This window comes from Mytilus trossulus, chromosome 2 (assembly GCF_036588685.1).
Source record: "Mytilus trossulus isolate FHL-02 chromosome 2, PNRI_Mtr1.1.1.hap1, whole genome shotgun sequence".
Classification (NCBI taxonomy): domain Eukaryota; kingdom Metazoa; phylum Mollusca; class Bivalvia; order Mytilida; family Mytilidae; genus Mytilus; species Mytilus trossulus.
In genome coordinates, this window is record NC_086374.1 from 4,881,929 (window position 1) to 4,895,046 (window position 13,118).

The 13,118-nt window shown below is 40.2% G+C and overlaps 26 non-coding genes across 26 annotated transcripts; all 26 read right to left on the bottom strand.

Annotated features, from left to right (window-relative positions):
- Nucleotides 1-515: 515 nt before the first annotated feature.
- Trnaa-cgc (transfer RNA alanine (anticodon CGC)) lies at nucleotides 516-587 on the bottom strand. The gene has a single exon. It is a non-coding gene; the product is annotated as a tRNA-Ala (tRNA).
- A 182-nt stretch (nucleotides 588-769) lies between these two features.
- Nucleotides 770-841, bottom strand: Trnaa-ugc (transfer RNA alanine (anticodon UGC)). The gene has a single exon. It is a non-coding gene; the product is annotated as a tRNA-Ala (tRNA).
- A 389-nt stretch (nucleotides 842-1,230) lies between these two features.
- Trnae-cuc (transfer RNA glutamic acid (anticodon CUC)) lies at nucleotides 1,231-1,302 on the bottom strand. The gene has a single exon. It is a non-coding gene; the product is annotated as a tRNA-Glu (tRNA).
- A 527-nt stretch (nucleotides 1,303-1,829) lies between these two features.
- Nucleotides 1,830-1,901, bottom strand: Trnaa-cgc (transfer RNA alanine (anticodon CGC)). Its single transcript has one exon. It is a non-coding gene; the product is annotated as a tRNA-Ala (tRNA).
- Nucleotides 1,902-2,083: 182 nt separating this feature from the next.
- Nucleotides 2,084-2,155, bottom strand: Trnaa-ugc (transfer RNA alanine (anticodon UGC)). Its single transcript has one exon. It is a non-coding gene; the product is annotated as a tRNA-Ala (tRNA).
- A 389-nt stretch (nucleotides 2,156-2,544) lies between these two features.
- On the bottom strand, nucleotides 2,545-2,616 carry Trnae-cuc (transfer RNA glutamic acid (anticodon CUC)). The gene has a single exon. It is a non-coding gene; the product is annotated as a tRNA-Glu (tRNA).
- A 527-nt stretch (nucleotides 2,617-3,143) lies between these two features.
- Trnaa-cgc (transfer RNA alanine (anticodon CGC)) lies at nucleotides 3,144-3,215 on the bottom strand. Its single transcript has one exon. It is a non-coding gene; the product is annotated as a tRNA-Ala (tRNA).
- Nucleotides 3,216-3,397: 182 nt separating this feature from the next.
- Nucleotides 3,398-3,469, bottom strand: Trnaa-ugc (transfer RNA alanine (anticodon UGC)). Its single transcript has one exon. It is a non-coding gene; the product is annotated as a tRNA-Ala (tRNA).
- Nucleotides 3,470-3,858: 389 nt separating this feature from the next.
- On the bottom strand, nucleotides 3,859-3,930 carry Trnae-cuc (transfer RNA glutamic acid (anticodon CUC)). The gene has a single exon. It is a non-coding gene; the product is annotated as a tRNA-Glu (tRNA).
- A 527-nt stretch (nucleotides 3,931-4,457) lies between these two features.
- Nucleotides 4,458-4,529, bottom strand: Trnaa-cgc (transfer RNA alanine (anticodon CGC)). The gene has a single exon. It is a non-coding gene; the product is annotated as a tRNA-Ala (tRNA).
- Nucleotides 4,530-4,711: 182 nt separating this feature from the next.
- Trnaa-ugc (transfer RNA alanine (anticodon UGC)) lies at nucleotides 4,712-4,783 on the bottom strand. The gene has a single exon. It is a non-coding gene; the product is annotated as a tRNA-Ala (tRNA).
- A 389-nt stretch (nucleotides 4,784-5,172) lies between these two features.
- Trnae-cuc (transfer RNA glutamic acid (anticodon CUC)) lies at nucleotides 5,173-5,244 on the bottom strand. The gene has a single exon. It is a non-coding gene; the product is annotated as a tRNA-Glu (tRNA).
- A 527-nt stretch (nucleotides 5,245-5,771) lies between these two features.
- Trnaa-cgc (transfer RNA alanine (anticodon CGC)) lies at nucleotides 5,772-5,843 on the bottom strand. The gene has a single exon. It is a non-coding gene; the product is annotated as a tRNA-Ala (tRNA).
- A 182-nt stretch (nucleotides 5,844-6,025) lies between these two features.
- On the bottom strand, nucleotides 6,026-6,097 carry Trnaa-ugc (transfer RNA alanine (anticodon UGC)). The gene has a single exon. It is a non-coding gene; the product is annotated as a tRNA-Ala (tRNA).
- A 389-nt stretch (nucleotides 6,098-6,486) lies between these two features.
- On the bottom strand, nucleotides 6,487-6,558 carry Trnae-cuc (transfer RNA glutamic acid (anticodon CUC)). Its single transcript has one exon. It is a non-coding gene; the product is annotated as a tRNA-Glu (tRNA).
- Nucleotides 6,559-7,085: 527 nt separating this feature from the next.
- Nucleotides 7,086-7,157, bottom strand: Trnaa-cgc (transfer RNA alanine (anticodon CGC)). Its single transcript has one exon. It is a non-coding gene; the product is annotated as a tRNA-Ala (tRNA).
- A 182-nt stretch (nucleotides 7,158-7,339) lies between these two features.
- Trnaa-ugc (transfer RNA alanine (anticodon UGC)) lies at nucleotides 7,340-7,411 on the bottom strand. Its single transcript has one exon. It is a non-coding gene; the product is annotated as a tRNA-Ala (tRNA).
- A 389-nt stretch (nucleotides 7,412-7,800) lies between these two features.
- On the bottom strand, nucleotides 7,801-7,872 carry Trnae-cuc (transfer RNA glutamic acid (anticodon CUC)). Its single transcript has one exon. It is a non-coding gene; the product is annotated as a tRNA-Glu (tRNA).
- A 527-nt stretch (nucleotides 7,873-8,399) lies between these two features.
- Nucleotides 8,400-8,471, bottom strand: Trnaa-cgc (transfer RNA alanine (anticodon CGC)). Its single transcript has one exon. It is a non-coding gene; the product is annotated as a tRNA-Ala (tRNA).
- Nucleotides 8,472-8,653: 182 nt separating this feature from the next.
- Nucleotides 8,654-8,725, bottom strand: Trnaa-ugc (transfer RNA alanine (anticodon UGC)). The gene has a single exon. It is a non-coding gene; the product is annotated as a tRNA-Ala (tRNA).
- Nucleotides 8,726-9,114: 389 nt separating this feature from the next.
- Nucleotides 9,115-9,186, bottom strand: Trnae-cuc (transfer RNA glutamic acid (anticodon CUC)). Its single transcript has one exon. It is a non-coding gene; the product is annotated as a tRNA-Glu (tRNA).
- Nucleotides 9,187-9,713: 527 nt separating this feature from the next.
- Trnaa-cgc (transfer RNA alanine (anticodon CGC)) lies at nucleotides 9,714-9,785 on the bottom strand. The gene has a single exon. It is a non-coding gene; the product is annotated as a tRNA-Ala (tRNA).
- Nucleotides 9,786-9,967: 182 nt separating this feature from the next.
- On the bottom strand, nucleotides 9,968-10,039 carry Trnaa-ugc (transfer RNA alanine (anticodon UGC)). The gene has a single exon. It is a non-coding gene; the product is annotated as a tRNA-Ala (tRNA).
- Nucleotides 10,040-10,428: 389 nt separating this feature from the next.
- Trnae-cuc (transfer RNA glutamic acid (anticodon CUC)) lies at nucleotides 10,429-10,500 on the bottom strand. The gene has a single exon. It is a non-coding gene; the product is annotated as a tRNA-Glu (tRNA).
- Nucleotides 10,501-11,027: 527 nt separating this feature from the next.
- Trnaa-cgc (transfer RNA alanine (anticodon CGC)) lies at nucleotides 11,028-11,099 on the bottom strand. Its single transcript has one exon. It is a non-coding gene; the product is annotated as a tRNA-Ala (tRNA).
- Nucleotides 11,100-11,281: 182 nt separating this feature from the next.
- On the bottom strand, nucleotides 11,282-11,353 carry Trnaa-ugc (transfer RNA alanine (anticodon UGC)). The gene has a single exon. It is a non-coding gene; the product is annotated as a tRNA-Ala (tRNA).
- Between the last annotated feature and the right edge of the window lie 1,765 nt (nucleotides 11,354-13,118).

Below are 13,118 nucleotides of genomic sequence, written 5' to 3' on the forward strand. Positions count from 1 at the left end.
GGGGTAACTTAACACATATAAAGAGCAACAAAAACAGCAATCGAGCCTTTTTGTACGTTACAACGTCACTGGGAATGTCGACTGGCGTTAGATAGACTATAGAATGCAAATAACGTAAGACTGCAAAAGGAAGCGAAATCACCGCGAATAGTCGCTACTGTCGACGCAACTCTATAAAACGCATTGTTTCAGGCTGGAATCATTAACATTAACATTCGATTTGTTCTGACTCACGATAAGTTATAATCCATTTAAAATTGAGACACAATTGTAAAACCTGTCGGGGAAAGGGAGTGTGGAATTAATTCGGCTTTGCCTGAAATGTTTGAGCGTGCATTTGAGACGTGCCTTTTAAGAAGAGTGATTTTGAAGTTTTAAGTCATCTGTGCCGATTGCGCTGTTCAAACAGCACTTATATTTCGTTGCGCTTTCTATGATTTTTAGGGCAAAGCAGCATTGTGTAGGCGAGATTACTTTGATTTCTCGATGCCGCTTTTGTCTGCGACCAAAAAATATGGAGATGCCGGGGATCGAACCCGGGGCCTTTCACATGCGAAGCGAACGCTCTACCACTGAGCTACATCCCCGTCCCTGGATTTTCATCAATATTTCCTTTTCAATTCCGCCTTTTACCGCAGGACAAGTGTTCATGTAGATGTCCTAAGAGAGGTCGGAGATGCTCTCCTATGTTTTACTGTGCATTTTCACTTGACCGTGCACGAAAGACATAATTTAATTGGATTCAATTACATTGACAAAAAATTAGGAGTGGAGATGCCGGGGATCGAACCCGGGGCCTTTCACATGCAAAGCGAACGCTCTACCACTGAGCTACATCCCCTTCACAACGATAGAACATTAAATTTAAGTAGTGTATTTTCATACCATGTATACACATGCCACTCTGATTATTAAAATAGTCTTGCACCAAGACGAGATGGTTATCTTTATGTCTCTAACAGTTGTATTGGGATTGAAATGTGTTGAGCAAGTACATTTGTAATTCATTTTCATGTACTGAACCATCAATCAGTCGGCCGCGTTATATATTGAGCTGAAGAAAGACATATATAAAGTATCGGTTGTAAAAGGAAATCATATAGTATATACTATGCACGATAGGACAAACGTATATCGTTTCTTTCATTGACCACGTACACATAACAGTTGTTTGAAGCATATACCGTTATTAATATCAATATCGATCCGGAGAAAAGGCGCAAAAATATCTTCCCAGACGGGGAATCGAACCCCGGCCGCCGCGGTGAGAGCGCGGAATCCTAACCACTAGACTACCTGGGACTTACTCATAGTGGGGTAACTTAACACATATAAAGAGCAACAAAAACAGCAATCGAGCCTTTTTGTACGTTACAACGTCACTGGGAATGTCGACTGGCGTTAGATAGACTATAGAATGCAAATAACGTAAGACTGCAAAAGGAAGCGAAATCACCGCGAATAGTCGCTACTGTCGACGCAACTCTATAAAACGCATTGTTTCAGGCTGGAATCATTAACATTAACATTCGATTTGTTCTGACTCACGATAAGTTATAATCCATTTAAAATTGAGACACAATTGTAAAACCTGTCGGGGAAAGGGAGTGTGGAATTAATTCGGCTTTGCCTGAAATGTTTGAGCGTGCATTTGAGACGTGCCTTTTAAGAAGAGTGATTTTGAAGTTTTAAGTCATCTGTGCCGATTGCGCTGTTCAAACAGCACTTATATTTCGTTGCGCTTTCTATGATTTTTAGGGCAAAGCAGCATTGTGTAGGCGAGATTACTTTGATTTCTCGATGCCGCTTTTGTCTGCGACCAAAAAATATGGAGATGCCGGGGATCGAACCCGGGGCCTTTCACATGCGAAGCGAACGCTCTACCACTGAGCTACATCCCCGTCCCTGGATTTTCATCAATATTTCCTTTTCAATTCCGCCTTTTACCGCAGGACAAGTGTTCATGTAGATGTCCTAAGAGAGGTCGGAGATGCTCTCCTATGTTTTACTGTGCATTTTCACTTGACCGTGCACGAAAGACATAATTTAATTGGATTCAATTACATTGACAAAAAATTAGGAGTGGAGATGCCGGGGATCGAACCCGGGGCCTTTCACATGCAAAGCGAACGCTCTACCACTGAGCTACATCCCCTTCACAACGATAGAACATTAAATTTAAGTAGTGTATTTTCATACCATGTATACACATGCCACTCTGATTATTAAAATAGTCTTGCACCAAGACGAGATGGTTATCTTTATGTCTCTAACAGTTGTATTGGGATTGAAATGTGTTGAGCAAGTACATTTGTAATTCATTTTCATGTACTGAACCATCAATCAGTCGGCCGCGTTATATATTGAGCTGAAGAAAGACATATATAAAGTATCGGTTGTAAAAGGAAATCATATAGTATATACTATGCACGATAGGACAAACGTATATCGTTTCTTTCATTGACCACGTACACATAACAGTTGTTTGAAGCATATACCGTTATTAATATCAATATCGATCCGGAGAAAAGGCGCAAAAATATCTTCCCAGACGGGGAATCGAACCCCGGCCGCCGCGGTGAGAGCGCGGAATCCTAACCACTAGACTACCTGGGACTTACTCATAGTGGGGTAACTTAACACATATAAAGAGCAACAAAAACAGCAATCGAGCCTTTTTGTACGTTACAACGTCACTGGGAATGTCGACTGGCGTTAGATAGACTATAGAATGCAAATAACGTAAGACTGCAAAAGGAAGCGAAATCACCGCGAATAGTCGCTACTGTCGACGCAACTCTATAAAACGCATTGTTTCAGGCTGGAATCATTAACATTAACATTCGATTTGTTCTGACTCACGATAAGTTATAATCCATTTAAAATTGAGACACAATTGTAAAACCTGTCGGGGAAAGGGAGTGTGGAATTAATTCGGCTTTGCCTGAAATGTTTGAGCGTGCATTTGAGACGTGCCTTTTAAGAAGAGTGATTTTGAAGTTTTAAGTCATCTGTGCCGATTGCGCTGTTCAAACAGCACTTATATTTCGTTGCGCTTTCTATGATTTTTAGGGCAAAGCAGCATTGTGTAGGCGAGATTACTTTGATTTCTCGATGCCGCTTTTGTCTGCGACCAAAAAATATGGAGATGCCGGGGATCGAACCCGGGGCCTTTCACATGCGAAGCGAACGCTCTACCACTGAGCTACATCCCCGTCCCTGGATTTTCATCAATATTTCCTTTTCAATTCCGCCTTTTACCGCAGGACAAGTGTTCATGTAGATGTCCTAAGAGAGGTCGGAGATGCTCTCCTATGTTTTACTGTGCATTTTCACTTGACCGTGCACGAAAGACATAATTTAATTGGATTCAATTACATTGACAAAAAATTAGGAGTGGAGATGCCGGGGATCGAACCCGGGGCCTTTCACATGCAAAGCGAACGCTCTACCACTGAGCTACATCCCCTTCACAACGATAGAACATTAAATTTAAGTAGTGTATTTTCATACCATGTATACACATGCCACTCTGATTATTAAAATAGTCTTGCACCAAGACGAGATGGTTATCTTTATGTCTCTAACAGTTGTATTGGGATTGAAATGTGTTGAGCAAGTACATTTGTAATTCATTGTCATGTACTGAACCATCAATCAGTCGGCCGCGTTATATATTGAGCTGAAGAAAGACATATATAAAGTATCGGTTGTAAAAGGAAATCATATAGTATATACTATGCACGATAGGACAAACGTATATCGTTTCTTTCATTGACCACGTACACATAACAGTTGTTTGAAGCATATACCGTTATTAATATCAATATCGATCCGGAGAAAAGGCGCAAAAATATCTTCCCAGACGGGGAATCGAACCCCGGCCGCCGCGGTGAGAGCGCGGAATCCTAACCACTAGACTACCTGGGACTTACTCATAGTGGGGTAACTTAACACATATAAAGAGCAACAAAAACAGCAATCGAGCCTTTTTGTACGTTACAACGTCACTGGGAATGTCGACTGGCGTTAGATAGACTATAGAATGCAAATAACGTAAGACTGCAAAAGGAAGCGAAATCACCGCGAATAGTCGCTACTGTCGACGCAACTCTATAAAACGCATTGTTTCAGGCTGGAATCATTAACATTAACATTCGATTTGTTCTGACTCACGATAAGTTATAATCCATTTAAAATTGAGACACAATTGTAAAACCTGTCGGGGAAAGGGAGTGTGGAATTAATTCGGCTTTGCCTGAAATGTTTGAGCGTGCATTTGAGACGTGCCTTTTAAGAAGAGTGATTTTGAAGTTTTAAGTCATCTGTGCCGATTGCGCTGTTCAAACAGCACTTATATTTCGTTGCGCTTTCTATGATTTTTAGGGCAAAGCAGCATTGTGTAGGCGAGATTACTTTGATTTCTCGATGCCGCTTTTGTCTGCGACCAAAAAATATGGAGATGCCGGGGATCGAACCCGGGGCCTTTCACATGCGAAGCGAACGCTCTACCACTGAGCTACATCCCCGTCCCTGGATTTTCATCAATATTTCCTTTTCAATTCCGCCTTTTACCGCAGGACAAGTGTTCATGTAGATGTCCTAAGAGAGGTCGGAGATGCTCTCCTATGTTTTACTGTGCATTTTCACTTGACCGTGCACGAAAGACATAATTTAATTGGATTCAATTACATTGACAAAAAATTAGGAGTGGAGATGCCGGGGATCGAACCCGGGGCCTTTCACATGCAAAGCGAACGCTCTACCACTGAGCTACATCCCCTTCACAACGATAGAACATTAAATTTAAGTAGTGTATTTTCATACCATGTATACACATGCCACTCTGATTATTAAAATAGTCTTGCACCAAGACGAGATGGTTATCTTTATGTCTCTAACAGTTGTATTGGGATTGAAATGTGTTGAGCAAGTACATTTGTAATTCATTGTCATGTACTGAACCATCAATCAGTCGGCCGCGTTATATATTGAGCTGAAGAAAGACATATATAAAGTATCGGTTGTAAAAGGAAATCATATAGTATATACTATGCACGATAGGACAAACGTATATCGTTTCTTTCATTGACCACGTACACATAACAGTTGTTTGAAGCATATACCGTTATTAATATCAATATCGATCCGGAGAAAAGGCGCAAAAATATCTTCCCAGACGGGGAATCGAACCCCGGCCGCCGCGGTGAGAGCGCGGAATCCTAACCACTAGACTACCTGGGACTTACTCATAGTGGGGTAACTTAACACATATAAAGAGCAACAAAAACAGCAATCGAGCCTTTTTGTACGTTACAACGTCACTGGGAATGTCGACTGGCGTTAGATAGACTATAGAATGCAAATAACGTAAGACTGCAAAAGGAAGCGAAATCACCGCGAATAGTCGCTACTGTCGACGCAACTCTATAAAACGCATTGTTTCAGGCTGGAATCATTAACATTAACATTCGATTTGTTCTGACTCACGATAAGTTATAATCCATTTAAAATTGAGACACAATTGTAAAACCTGTCGGGGAAAGGGAGTGTGGAATTAATTCGGCTTTGCCTGAAATGTTTGAGCGTGCATTTGAGACGTGCCTTTTAAGAAGAGTGATTTTGAAGTTTTAAGTCATCTGTGCCGATTGCGCTGTTCAAACAGCACTTATATTTCGTTGCGCTTTCTATGATTTTTAGGGCAAAGCAGCATTGTGTAGGCGAGATTACTTTGATTTCTCGATGCCGCTTTTGTCTGCGACCAAAAAATATGGAGATGCCGGGGATCGAACCCGGGGCCTTTCACATGCGAAGCGAACGCTCTACCACTGAGCTACATCCCCGTCCCTGGATTTTCATCAATATTTCCTTTTCAATTCCGCCTTTTACCGCAGGACAAGTGTTCATGTAGATGTCCTAAGAGAGGTCGGAGATGCTCTCCTATGTTTTACTGTGCATTTTCACTTGACCGTGCACGAAAGACATAATTTAATTGGATTCAATTACATTGACAAAAAATTAGGAGTGGAGATGCCGGGGATCGAACCCGGGGCCTTTCACATGCAAAGCGAACGCTCTACCACTGAGCTACATCCCCTTCACAACGATAGAACATTAAATTTAAGTAGTGTATTTTCATACCATGTATACACATGCCACTCTGATTATTAAAATAGTCTTGCACCAAGACGAGATGGTTATCTTTATGTCTCTAACAGTTGTATTGGGATTGAAATGTGTTGAGCAAGTACATTTGTAATTCATTTTCATGTACTGAACCATCAATCAGTCGGCCGCGTTATATATTGAGCTGAAGAAAGACATATATAAAGTATCGGTTGTAAAAGGAAATCATATAGTATATACTATGCACGATAGGACAAACGTATATCGTTTCTTTCATTGACCACGTACACATAACAGTTGTTTGAAGCATATACCGTTATTAATATCAATATCGATCCGGAGAAAAGGCGCAAAAATATCTTCCCAGACGGGGAATCGAACCCCGGCCGCCGCGGTGAGAGCGCGGAATCCTAACCACTAGACTACCTGGGACTTACTCATAGTGGGGTAACTTAACACATATAAAGAGCAACAAAAACAGCAATCGAGCCTTTTTGTACGTTACAACGTCACTGGGAATGTCGACTGGCGTTAGATAGACTATAGAATGCAAATAACGTAAGACTGCAAAAGGAAGCGAAATCACCGCGAATAGTCGCTACTGTCGACGCAACTCTATAAAACGCATTGTTTCAGGCTGGAATCATTAACATTAACATTCGATTTGTTCTGACTCACGATAAGTTATAATCCATTTAAAATTGAGACACAATTGTAAAACCTGTCGGGGAAAAGGAGTGTGGAATTAATTCGGCTTTGCCTGAAATGTTTGAGCGTGCATTTGAGACGTGCCTTTTAAGAAGAGTGATTTTGAAGTTTTAAGTCATCTGTGCCGATTGCGCTGTTCAAACAGCACTTATATTTCGTTGCGCTTTCTATGATTTTTAGGGCAAAGCAGCATTGTGTAGGCGAGATTACTTTGATTTCTCGATGCCGCTTTTGTCTGCGACCAAAAAATATGGAGATGCCGGGGATCGAACCCGGGGCCTTTCACATGCGAAGCGAACGCTCTACCACTGAGCTACATCCCCGTCCCTGGATTTTCATCAATATTTCCTTTTCAATTCCGCCTTTTACCGCAGGACAAGTGTTCATGTAGATGTCCTAAGAGAGGTCGGAGATGCTCTCCTATGTTTTACTGTGCATTTTCACTTGACCGTGCACGAAAGACATAATTTAATTGGATTCAATTACATTGACAAAAAATTAGGAGTGGAGATGCCGGGGATCGAACCCGGGGCCTTTCACATGCAAAGCGAACGCTCTACCACTGAGCTACATCCCCTTCACAACGATAGAACATTAAATTTAAGTAGTGTATTTTCATACCATGTATACACATGCCACTCTGATTATTAAAATAGTCTTGCACCAAGACGAGATGGTTATCTTTATGTCTCTAACAGTTGTATTGGGATTGAAATGTGTTGAGCAAGTACATTTGTAATTCATTTTCATGTACTGAACCATCAATCAGTCGGCCGCGTTATATATTGAGCTGAAGAAAGACATATATAAAGTATCGGTTGTAAAAGGAAATCATATAGTATATACTATGCACGATAGGACAAACGTATATCGTTTCTTTCATTGACCACGTACACATAACAGTTGTTTGAAGCATATACCGTTATTAATATCAATATCGATCCGGAGAAAAGGCGCAAAAATATCTTCCCAGACGGGGAATCGAACCCCGGCCGCCGCGGTGAGAGCGCGGAATCCTAACCACTAGACTACCTGGGACTTACTCATAGTGGGGTAACTTAACACATATAAAGAGCAACAAAAACAGCAATCGAGCCTTTTTGTACGTTACAACGTCACTGGGAATGTCGACTGGCGTTAGATAGACTATAGAATGCAAATAACGTAAGACTGCAAAAGGAAGCGAAATCACCGCGAATAGTCGCTACTGTCGACGCAACTCTATAAAACGCATTGTTTCAGGCTGGAATCATTAACATTAACATTCGATTTGTTCTGACTCACGATAAGTTATAATCCATTTAAAATTGAGACACAATTGTAAAACCTGTCGGGGAAAGGGAGTGTGGAATTAATTCGGCTTTGCCTGAAATGTTTGAGCGTGCATTTGAGACGTGCCTTTTAAGAAGAGTGATTTTGAAGTTTTAAGTCATCTGTGCCGATTGCGCTGTTCAAACAGCACTTATATTTCGTTGCGCTTTCTATGATTTTTAGGGCAAAGCAGCATTGTGTAGGCGAGATTACTTTGATTTCTCGATGCCGCTTTTGTCTGCGACCAAAAAATATGGAGATGCCGGGGATCGAACCCGGGGCCTTTCACATGCGAAGCGAACGCTCTACCACTGAGCTACATCCCCGTCCCTGGATTTTCATCAATATTTCCTTTTCAATTCCGCCTTTTACCGCAGGACAAGTGTTCATGTAGATGTCCTAAGAGAGGTCGGAGATGCTCTCCTATGTTTTACTGTGCATTTTCACTTGACCGTGCACGAAAGACATAATTTAATTGGATTCAATTACATTGACAAAAAATTAGGAGTGGAGATGCCGGGGATCGAACCCGGGGCCTTTCACATGCAAAGCGAACGCTCTACCACTGAGCTACATCCCCTTCACAACGATAGAACATTAAATTTAAGTAGTGTATTTTCATACCATGTATACACATGCCACTCTGATTATTAAAATAGTCTTGCACCAAGACGAGATGGTTATCTTTATGTCTCTAACAGTTGTATTGGGATTGAAATGTGTTGAGCAAGTACATTTGTAATTCATTTTCATGTACTGAACCATCAATCAGTCGGCCGCGTTATATATTGAGCTGAAGAAAGACATATATAAAGTATCGGTTGTAAAAGGAAATCATATAGTATATACTATGCACGATAGGACAAACGTATATCGTTTCTTTCATTGACCACGTACACATAACAGTTGTTTGAAGCATATACCGTTATTAATATCAATATCGATCCGGAGAAAAGGCGCAAAAATATCTTCCCAGACGGGGAATCGAACCCCGGCCGCCGCGGTGAGAGCGCGGAATCCTAACCACTAGACTACCTGGGACTTACTCATAGTGGGGTAACTTAACACATATAAAGAGCAACAAAAACAGCAATCGAGCCTTTTTGTACGTTACAACGTCACTGGGAATGTCGACTGGCGTTAGATAGACTATAGAATGCAAATAACGTAAGACTGCAAAAGGAAGCGAAATCACCGCGAATAGTCGCTACTGTCGACGCAACTCTATAAAACGCATTGTTTCAGGCTGGAATCATTAACATTAACATTCGATTTGTTCTGACTCACGATAAGTTATAATCCATTTAAAATTGAGACACAATTGTAAAACCTGTCGGGGAAAGGGAGTGTGGAATTAATTCGGCTTTGCCTGAAATGTTTGAGCGTGCATTTGAGACGTGCCTTTTAAGAAGAGTGATTTTGAAGTTTTAAGTCATCTGTGCCGATTGCGCTGTTCAAACAGCACTTATATTTCGTTGCGCTTTCTATGATTTTTAGGGCAAAGCAGCATTGTGTAGGCGAGATTACTTTGATTTCTCGATGCCGCTTTTGTCTGCGACCAAAAAATATGGAGATGCCGGGGATCGAACCCGGGGCCTTTCACATGCGAAGCGAACGCTCTACCACTGAGCTACATCCCCGTCCCTGGATTTTCATCAATATTTCCTTTTCAATTCCGCCTTTTACCGCAGGACAAGTGTTCATGTAGATGTCCTAAGAGAGGTCGGAGATGCTCTCCTATGTTTTACTGTGCATTTTCACTTGACCGTGCACGAAAGACATAATTTAATTGGATTCAATTACATTGACAAAAAATTAGGAGTGGAGATGCCGGGGATCGAACCCGGGGCCTTTCACATGCAAAGCGAACGCTCTACCACTGAGCTACATCCCCTTCACAACGATAGAACATTAAATTTAAGTAGTGTATTTTCATACCATGTATACACATGCCACTCTGATTATTAAAATAGTCTTGCACCAAGACGAGATGGTTATCTTTATGTCTCTAACAGTTGTATTGGGATTGAAATGTGTTGAGCAAGTACATTTGTAATTCATTTTCATGTACTGAACCATCAATCAGTCGGCCGCGTTATATATTGAGCTGAAGAAAGACATATATAAAGTATCGGTTGTAAAAGGAAATCATATAGTATATACTATGCACGATAGGACAAACGTATATCGTTTCTTTCATTGACCACGTACACATAACAGTTGTTTGAAGCATATACCGTTATTAATATCAATATCGATCCGGAGAAAAGGCGCAAAAATATCTTCCCAGACGGGGAATCGAACCCCGGCCGCCGCGGTGAGAGCGCGGAATCCTAACCACTAGACTACCTGGGACTTACTCATAGTGGGGTAACTTAACACATATAAAGAGCAACAAAAACAGCAATCGAGCCTTTTTGTACGTTACAACGTCACTGGGAATGTCGACTGGCGTTAGATAGACTATAGAATGCAAATAACGTAAGACTGCAAAAGGAAGCGAAATCACCGCGAATAGTCGCTACTGTCGACGCAACTCTATAAAACGCATTGTTTCAGGCTGGAATCATTAACATTAACATTCGATTTGTTCTGACTCACGATAAGTTATAATCCATTTAAAATTGAGACACAATTGTAAAACCTGTCGGGGAAAGGGAGTGTGGAATTAATTCGGCTTTGCCTGAAATGTTTGAGCGTGCATTTGAGACGTGCCTTTTAAGAAGAGTGATTTTGAAGTTTTAAGTCATCTGTGCCGATTGCGCTGTTCAAACAGCACTTATATTTCGTTGCGCTTTCTATGATTTTTAGGGCAAAGCAGCATTGTGTAGGCGAGATTACTTTGATTTCTCGATGCCGCTTTTGTCTGCGACCAAAAAATATGGAGATGCCGGGGATCGAACCCGGGGCCTTTCACATGCGAAGCGAACGCTCTACCACTGAGCTACATCCCCGTCCCTGGATTTTCATCAATATTTCCTTTTCAATTCCGCCTTTTACCGCAGGACAAGTGTTCATGTAGATGTCCTAAGAGAGGTCGGAGATGCTCTCCTATGTTTTACTGTGCATTTTCACTTGACCGTGCACGAAAGACATAATTTAATTGGATTCAATTACATTGACAAAAAATTAGGAGTGGAGATGCCGGGGATCGAACCCGGGGCCTTTCACATGCAAAGCGAACGCTCTACCACTGAGCTACATCCCCTTCACAACGATAGAACATTAAATTTAAGTAGTGTATTTTCATACCATGTATACACATGCCACTCTGATTATTAAAATAGTCTTGCACCAAGACGAGATGGTTATCTTTATGTCTCTAACAGTTGTATTGGGATTGAAATGTGTTGAGCAAGTACATTTGTAATTCATTTTCATGTACTGAACCATCAATCAGTCGGCCGCGTTATATATTGAGCTGAAGAAAGACATATATAAAGTATCGGTTGTAAAAGGAAATCATATAGTATATACTATGCACGATAGGACAAACGTATATCGTTTCTTTCATTGACCACGTACACATAACAGTTGTTTGAAGCATATACCGTTATTAATATCAATATCGATCCGGAGAAAAGGCGCAAAAATATCTTCCCAGACGGGGAATCGAACCCCGGCCGCCGCGGTGAGAGCGCGGAATCCTTTTTTTTTTTTATCTTTATTATAATCTCACTTCTATATACATATCACAGATTACAATTTCACATATAAAACATTTATGTCAATTATTGTCATTTTTCCCTGAAAAGAAAAAAAAAAACAAATCGCTCATTTACTCTAAGTCAACAAATCGCTCATTTACTCTAAATCATCAAATTTCCATATACTAAACTGATTATACCAATCTAACTTTTTAAATCAATCTATCCTATAATAAACTAATTGTATAAATATACTTTCTTTTTTTTTATATTTTCATTTTTATGAATAAAACAATAAAATAGCCTTTGAACCAGTTCAAAAAAAAAAATACACAAAATGTTAGCATACGCAAATGTTATATTTAACTAATATTTTTAAGTCCTTACAAAAATAGGTTGGCTTCCAAGCCTAAATTTTGATACATAATCAACAATATAATTAAAGAGTTAATTCACGCATGAAACGGATCTTGGTTTTTTCCAATAACTGTTCATTCCACAAAACACCACGGACAAAGTTTGTGAACTTCCGCGTATCTTTCTAATTTCGGAACATGAAAAACATAACTACTAATTTCTTCATCGTCCGTTTTTCTCAAATCTCTAAATCTATTAATATAATACATTATGTCTTCATAACCTGATTTGTTCGTATCAAGATTCACATGATTTATTTTCCGCTTTGTTATATTACAAATAACTATTGTATCTCTCTTTTTAATTTTTCCTAATACTAGATCGCCTTCTGGTCGTCTATTAAACACTATTTTCTGATAATGGCTATCGTTACACGGACTGTTCCCAGTTATTATCGATTTGGATGCGACTGTTTTTATTTCGTCATCTATTTCTACACGTTCACATTCCTTTATATTTGTGTGTACACTTTGTTTTTTAATTTCCACATTCGTTCCACATATCGAACTACGACACACTCTTTTTTCAGGTGGCGATTCATTGTTGTTATTGATCGGCCTGTTTATAGATACTCGTACCGGCTGAGTAATTTTCGTTACAGGTTTAATATGTACCTTCACGGGGGCTACTAGCGGGAGATCTACCTTGTCCATTTGCTGATTTTCATCACACGACTCACTCATATCTTCCTCCGAACTATCGCTTTCTATGTCACTAGTGTCTAGATCGTCGTCGTTTTGTGTATTCTCTATTATTTTATCTTGCCACGTTTTTAATCGTTTAGTGTCCCTGTCTTTGTTAGATCTCGACTTATGCTTTACACTTGTGTTTACATTCATCAATTCACCTCTGGTCCAAATCAACGAAATTCGCATTTTATCACCTAGGTAATTCGAATTCCAATTAAAT